The following is a 7,047-nucleotide window of genomic DNA, read 5'->3' as shown; positions in this document are numbered from 1 at the left end:
GCGAAGAACTGTTGGTGGTGCTTTCCCTTGTTTTCTCATTTCATCTTTGCAGCAATCCTAGAGGCAGGTGCTACTCTTGCCTTGTAGAAGAGGGAAGGGCGGCCCAGGGAGGGTCTGCAAAATTACTTCTGGTCACACAGCCCATCACTTCCCGTTTGAGCTGGGATCTGAACTGAGAGCTCAAGAAATCCGCTTTTCTTTGCTTCGGGGTGCTGCCCAGGCTCATGGCAGCCTTGTCTGGGCTCTCTTGTGGGCCCTGCTTTCTTCTCCCCAGGTTGGTTCCTGGGTTTGTTGATGGGATTTTGCTTGCTCTGAAACTGCTATAATTTGGTTCCTGAGGAATCACTTGCATCACTGAAAACATACAATAGGTGGCAAGAGAGTGACAGATGGTGGAGGTGGAGGTGGGGAGGAATGGAGAGAGAAAGAAGAAGAAAAGGAAAGCTCACATTTATGGAGCTCCTGCTACATCCCAGATATTGTGCATGGCTCTTTACAAGTAAGGGATCGCCTTAAAATTCTCCACCTCCCAGCCCCAGCCCTTGCCTCATAGTGTTACACTGATTCCCCAGGAATCTAAGGTCTGCTGGCCCATGGAAAATCCCAAAAATCCCAACTACTAACTGGAAACAGCAGCCACTCAATGATTTATTTTTATTTTTATTTTTTTAAGTGCCTCAGATTAGAAGTCCCTGGGAAAACAGACTTGCTGCTCTTGGGCACCTCTCTGTGGCCACCGCAAGAACATTCCAGAAAAACCATTAAAATGCATTGCTGAGCTACTCAAAGGAACAATAAACCCTTGGCTTTCTTCTTGTCTGTCCTTTCTGCCTCCTGTTACTTGAAGACTATAAATGGTTAACAGAAATGTGCTTCTTATTTTTTTTTATTTTTTATTTTTTTATTTTTTTAAATTTTTTTTTTCAACGTTTATTTATTTTTGGGACAGAGAAAGACAGAGCATGAACGGGGGAGGGGCAGAGAGAGAGGGAGACACAGAATCGGAAACAAGCTCCAGGCTCTGAGCCATCAGCCCAGAGCCCGACGCGGGGCTCGAACTCACGGACCGCGAGATCGTGACCTGGCTGAAGTTGGACACTTAACCGACTGCGCCACCCAGGCGCCCCAGAAATGTGCTTCTTAAATATTAGTGACTGTCCTCCAACATAAATATATGCTGAGAGGCTTTGAAATCATAAGAGGTCTGAGCCACAGGCTGCTCTGCCAGTCAGCTGCTCTCTGCACCTCAGTTTCTTTGTCTGTAAATTGGGACCAACAATACCTACCCTTGCGGGATGTTGTGGAGACAGATGAAATGATGCATGTCCAAGTATCCAACTCCTTCGGTGATTAATAAATGTTAGTTCCTTTCCTTTCCTTCTTTACTCTCTACACAGCATGATTTCCATAGGCAAGTCTGACATTGAACACTCTCAGATGAGAATAAACGTTTTTTTTCTAAGCTCTGGCCTGAGTCTAAGGGAACAGCAAGCACATTTCTAGGAAAACCAAAAAAAAAAAAACAAAAAAAAAAAAAAAAGGGGGGGGGGTGCTGGAGAAGAAGTCTGTGCGAACTGGGTTAGCTGCAGGCGACTTTCAGAGAGAGAGGTGATCCCAGATAAAAGAGCTGAGTGAAAGGAAGTGTTTATGGCATGCCCTTTTGGGCAGGCTTTCAACAAAGGGTCCTGCCTAGAGCATTCTGAGCTGGCTGCTGACCGGGGCTTCCCTCTCCCCTCCTGAGCAAGCAGGTCCCCTGCTGCAGCAGCCATGTTTGAAGGCCTTTCATGTGCTTGCCTCAGCAGGAGAGGCAGCTCTCTGCTGAAAGGGCCAAACACAAAGGAGAAGGTCCTTATTCTCTTGTGTTTATTTTGTTGACTGCTGCAGCAAAACTCTACCTGTGGCTACCTTTCACAACAGAGTTCCTTCCTGCTTTTAGCTGCAGGAATATTTCCAAAGCAGACGCTAACACATTCTATTGCCCAAAGCACATATTTGCATGCCTCTAAAGGAACTAGAGGAGGACACCAGCCTCCCAAGAAGCCATAAGAGGGAAAACTAGGACCAGATTTGTTCTCCTGTCTGGTAGGGAGGGAGAGAAGGAGCCCTCAGGGAGGGAGAGCCCTCTGTGTGTCCCCAACCCCTCTGCCTTTACCTTTGCCATCTCCTTGAAAAAGAGCATGGCCTTTGGGTACAGTAAGGCCTGGGTTTGCATTCTGCCTTGTTATTTGTGGGCTCTGAGACCCGGGAGAGACCACTAACCCTTGGCTGGGTTTTAGTTGCCACATCTGTGAAAGAAAGCCCTTGACTTTGTGAGAAGAAAGTATAACAAATGCAAAAACCTTGCAGAGTTAATAGAACATAAAAGATGCTCAATTGGTTATTTTTTTAATTAGTGGGGGAATGATATTAAAAAATCGCTTCCTAGAAAATGCATACGCTTGTGGTGTATTAATATAAAACATGTTTAAAGCAATTAATAAGAAGGACATATGCATTAAAAATATATTGAAGAACGAACTCAAAAATGTTGATTAATTCTGGGTCACAGAGTCTAAGGCAATTTTTATTGCTTCATTTCTAGTTACCTATATTTTCTCATTTTTCAGCAATGAACATGTATTGCTTCTACAATAAAAAGAAGAGAGAGCTGAAGCTATATATGAATCTTAATAGTCCAGAAAAATGTTCAGGATACTTTATTGTAAACAAAAGCTTGGCTATGCATCTCTGATATGTGTAGATGACACATCGAAATTGCAGTGAGGATGTAGACTAAAACGCTTATAATCTCTGTGTGAGGTAATTGTAGGTGCTTTTAATTTTCTCTTTTTTTATGCCACGTTTCCTACATTTTTATATTAGCTCTTAAAGCCCTGAAAGGAGAACAATTAAATTGTTTTAAGAGCATACAAAAAGAAAACAGACATTATTGATAGGAAATAAACATCTTGTACGTATATTAAAATAAGTTAATAGAAAAAGATATATGGGTCGCTAAGCCTGCAGCAACAATGGTGAATAAATAGCATATTCAATAGCCTGTGATATCCCCAAATCACCTTGTGTCTGGCCTCAATGCCTTTGCTCACATGCTTTTTCTGCCCAGAATTCTTTCCCCTCTGCGCATTCCCTCAGTACCATGTACGTAAGTCTCTGGAAAAGGCTACAGCATTTTACTTGCACTGCTTTGTTCACATAACCATCTTCCCTCCTAAACTGTAGGAACCAAGTCCCATGTACTTCTCTATCGTAACACCTAGCAAAGTGACTAAAACATAATATGTGCTCAATAAATGCTGTACAAGTAAACACATTTCTTAATGTGAATCCTGTCTCATATCTACTTTAAGGTCTATTGATCTCAATGCCTGCCAGTCTTAAAAATCTGGTTATTGGGAAATTTTAGGCCAAAATTACAGTTGTAAGTCTCGACAATTCTACTATTTCAAGTTCTTTCAGATCAATCTTCAAAGGGGATTGTTATCTCTGCTTTTGTTTATGTTAGGCTATTCATTAGTGATTTCTAATTTTGGGTTCTGAGCTCATCTTTAGCTAATTCATTGTTGCAGAGTTGTTTGAATTGGGAAGATGTTGTATTCCTATATATTGAATTTTTTATCTGCTATTTAGAAGCACCGGGGGTATTTAAAATGATGGATTTTGGTATTACCAGCTTGGAGCTTCCTGAACTAAGCAGGAATTTTACATCGATTCCCTCTCAAACCTGTGACAGGACAAACCTCTAGTTCAATGTCTTTGTTCTTTCCCCATCCAGAGGCCAGACAGATATACCTTCCTTTATGCCAAGGAAGGATGCCTTTATGTTTATATATTTTTGTTTTGTTTTGTTTTTCCTCTTTAACACACCAGTTAAAGGCTACAACTTCCTCATGAGGATCCAAGCACTTACTTCCTATCCCTTCCTGTCTATAAGATGTCACTTTCTTGCTTACAAAGTTACCAATCACCCTTACAGCTTCTGTACTTGTAGCTCAACTCACTATTCTAGTTTTCAGTATTTCTTCGTTTCAATTGTTATTCTTCTTGCAGATTTGCAATGAAAACTGTTTTTGTTAAATCCTGTACAATTTTGGAGTATTTCATACTGGGAAAATATTTGGGCTTTCTAATCTACCATAATACATATTACTAGAAAATAGAAGTGATAACTTATTATTAAGATTACATTTTGACCCAATAGCTGAGGTTGCTTAACCTAGTTGAATACTTAGGAAATGAGATTTGAAGGCTCTATCAAAAGTGTTTTATGTATACCTATGCTGGTGATGAAAGATACTTCAAGGAATATAGGCTTCATTTTCCATTTTGTAGAAAACGAACGGAAGAAAAACTTATAAATACTCACATGGAAAAGTAATTTCTAAATTCTTCTGGCTCAACACCCAGAGTATTTATGTCTTGTAGCACTATTTCTGGGACATTTATCCTTAACTTTTTCCTTTCTTTCAGTCTACTTGGCCAATTTGTCAGCAAATCCCAATGGCCTTCTCTTCTAATTGATTTTGAATCTGGAATTTTACACTCCCACTGCTAACACCATAATCTAAGCTACCATCCTCACAAGCCTCACTACGTACGGAACCTTCTGGTTGATCACCATTTCTAGTCTTACCCTATACTGTCTATTCTCAACATAGCCAAACAAGATAGATGACATCAAACCTGTGAGCTATATTCTCCCGTTTAATATTAGGCTTCCCCTAATATTTCCATAAAATGCAAAGTCCTTTCCGTTGTCTATGTGACTGGCTCCTGGCCTCCTCTCTGGTTAGAGAAAGAGGGGTCCAGCTATTGTGTAACTAGAGTTGAGAGGAAGGGAAGAATATTGTTGGCTAGTTATCAGAAATACTTCTTGGAGAAAATAGTCAAAGGAGTGCTGTTCAGTTCAGACTGGCCTTGTGTGGATACCCATTTGTTTTACAATGATTGTTTCACAATGGGGGCATTGAACTCCCTTACCCTTGCCCCACTGTGGACTGCACCAGCAAACAATCACAATAATCTCTTGACCTTGCTTTTTGTTGCACTGCCCTAAGGGTAGTCCAAGGAGCATGCACATCTTTCATCTGTCCACTAAACTAAATATATGACCATCTTCAAGTAATGAACCACAAGGATTGGACATCACTATCCCTCCTATCTGCCAATGGCAGCTGGAAAAACTGATTGGCCTTCTAAAACAGCTAAACTTTGTTCTAATATTGAGTCTCTGGTGGGTTCTAATGCTTTAGGATCAAAGTGGTTTATTGTTATAGAGCTAACTTGGAAAAAGAGATTTCCCTTTGAAATTAGAGAAGCAATTTCTTCTGTCGTCACCACTGTGCTGATAGAGGTCATGATGCAGGGCTTGAACTCCCGAACCAAACCGCGAGATCATGACCTGACTCGAAGTCGGATGCTCAACCGACAGAAACACCCAGGTGCCCCCAAGACAGTATGTTTAGCTTAACATCACAGAGAGCAGAAGAGGATGTAGGAGAGTCAAATGTACCAAGTTCAGTGACATCAAAGCTAAGTATTAAAATTGAAGTCATATACTTAAGAATTCAGAAACTGAATTATTTAATACCAAGCGAAATAAAACAAGAGGAACAGAGAGTGGGGTGTTTGAAGCCATGTTTTCAAATGCTAGTTAGCATTTTAAACTATTCCATGGATGTCCTTAGCAATAAGAAAGGGCTGGGCCAGTCCTAAATGGCTTACCTATGTTAGGGAGTAACCTCACGGGACCCCTCTTCTGACTCCTTCTAGCCCTTGCTGGTCCCCATGAAATATTTCTAAAGCATCTGCTCTGCTCTGTTTGGGAATTATTCTAGATGTTTCCTGCCCTTGACACTCAAACTTTTCTCTCTGTTGGCAGCTGGTTTTACAATCTTCATTCTTTTCCTTGGATAGAGACTAGCCCTGCAAATTGACCACCTAGATAAGTCTGCTTTCTTTTTTTCTTAATATTTTTTAATCAAGATTTATTTAGTCAAACACATTAGTCTTATACACAGAGTAAATTCAACCCTTGGTATCAGAGATAAATGTTGAGTTCCAATGATCTCCAATTGTGGGACTTCATAGTAAAACCCTTACTCAAATTCATGTTATGGGTGTTTTTCCATGGCAACAAATGAAATAAAAATCTTATACTACCTAGAAATTAAAGAAAAGGAAACAGTTTACTCATGAAATATACTATAAAGTAAACTACACTTCTAAAACACTATCTTAAGAATTATATTTCTATCCAATTTCCATCTGAGTATGATCACTTGACCGTAGCAGTGAAACGACATGAAAGAAAATTCAAAATTACTTTAGAGGAGAAACAAAAAATTGGCAGTGTTTCTGAATCAACAGAAGAGATTTGTGAAGTAGCAATGACACATCTAGACTCCCTAGAAATCAAATTAGGAGGATATAATTTAGTAGCAGGATTCACATTTATATAAATGTACATTTATAAAACACTACCCTAAGATTTAGAATTCTTTCAGACTACCACTAGAGCTATTGTATACTCACTTTGAAAGTAGCAATAAAACCAAGGGAGAAAAAGAAATCAAAATTACTGTACCAAGTCCAAGAGGAAAGACAAAAAAAATTCTTTGGTTGTTCTGGATTATTCAAATGAGTTTGTTAACAATAACAAAAACATTAAAACAAAAGCATACTTACAAATAGAATCAAAAGAAAGCAATTTATCAGATTGGCATTTAAATCATCTACAAGTATAAAACACTACCCTAAAAATTATAATCCTACCAAGCTTCCAGTGAGCCAAAAGACAGCCTTCATTTTTACTTGGCACTTTAAAAAAAAATTTTTAATGTTTATTTACTTTTGAGAGAGAGAGAGAGAGAGAGAGAGAGAGAGAGAGAGAATGAGTGGGGGAAGGGCACAGAGGGAGGGAGACAAAGAAACGCAAGCAGGCTCCAGGCTCTGAGCAGTCAGCACAGAGCCTGATGTGGGGCTCGAACCCACAAACCATCAGATCATGACCTGAGCCTAAGTCGGACGCTTAATTGACTGAGCCAC

This window comes from Herpailurus yagouaroundi, unplaced genomic scaffold (genome assembly GCF_014898765.1).
Source record: "Herpailurus yagouaroundi ecotype Mexico unplaced genomic scaffold, PumYag 181, whole genome shotgun sequence".
In the NCBI taxonomy this organism is placed as follows: domain Eukaryota; kingdom Metazoa; phylum Chordata; class Mammalia; order Carnivora; family Felidae; genus Herpailurus; species Herpailurus yagouaroundi.
The sequence above is the reverse complement of the archived record's forward strand: the minus strand, read 5'-3'. Positions refer to the sequence as shown.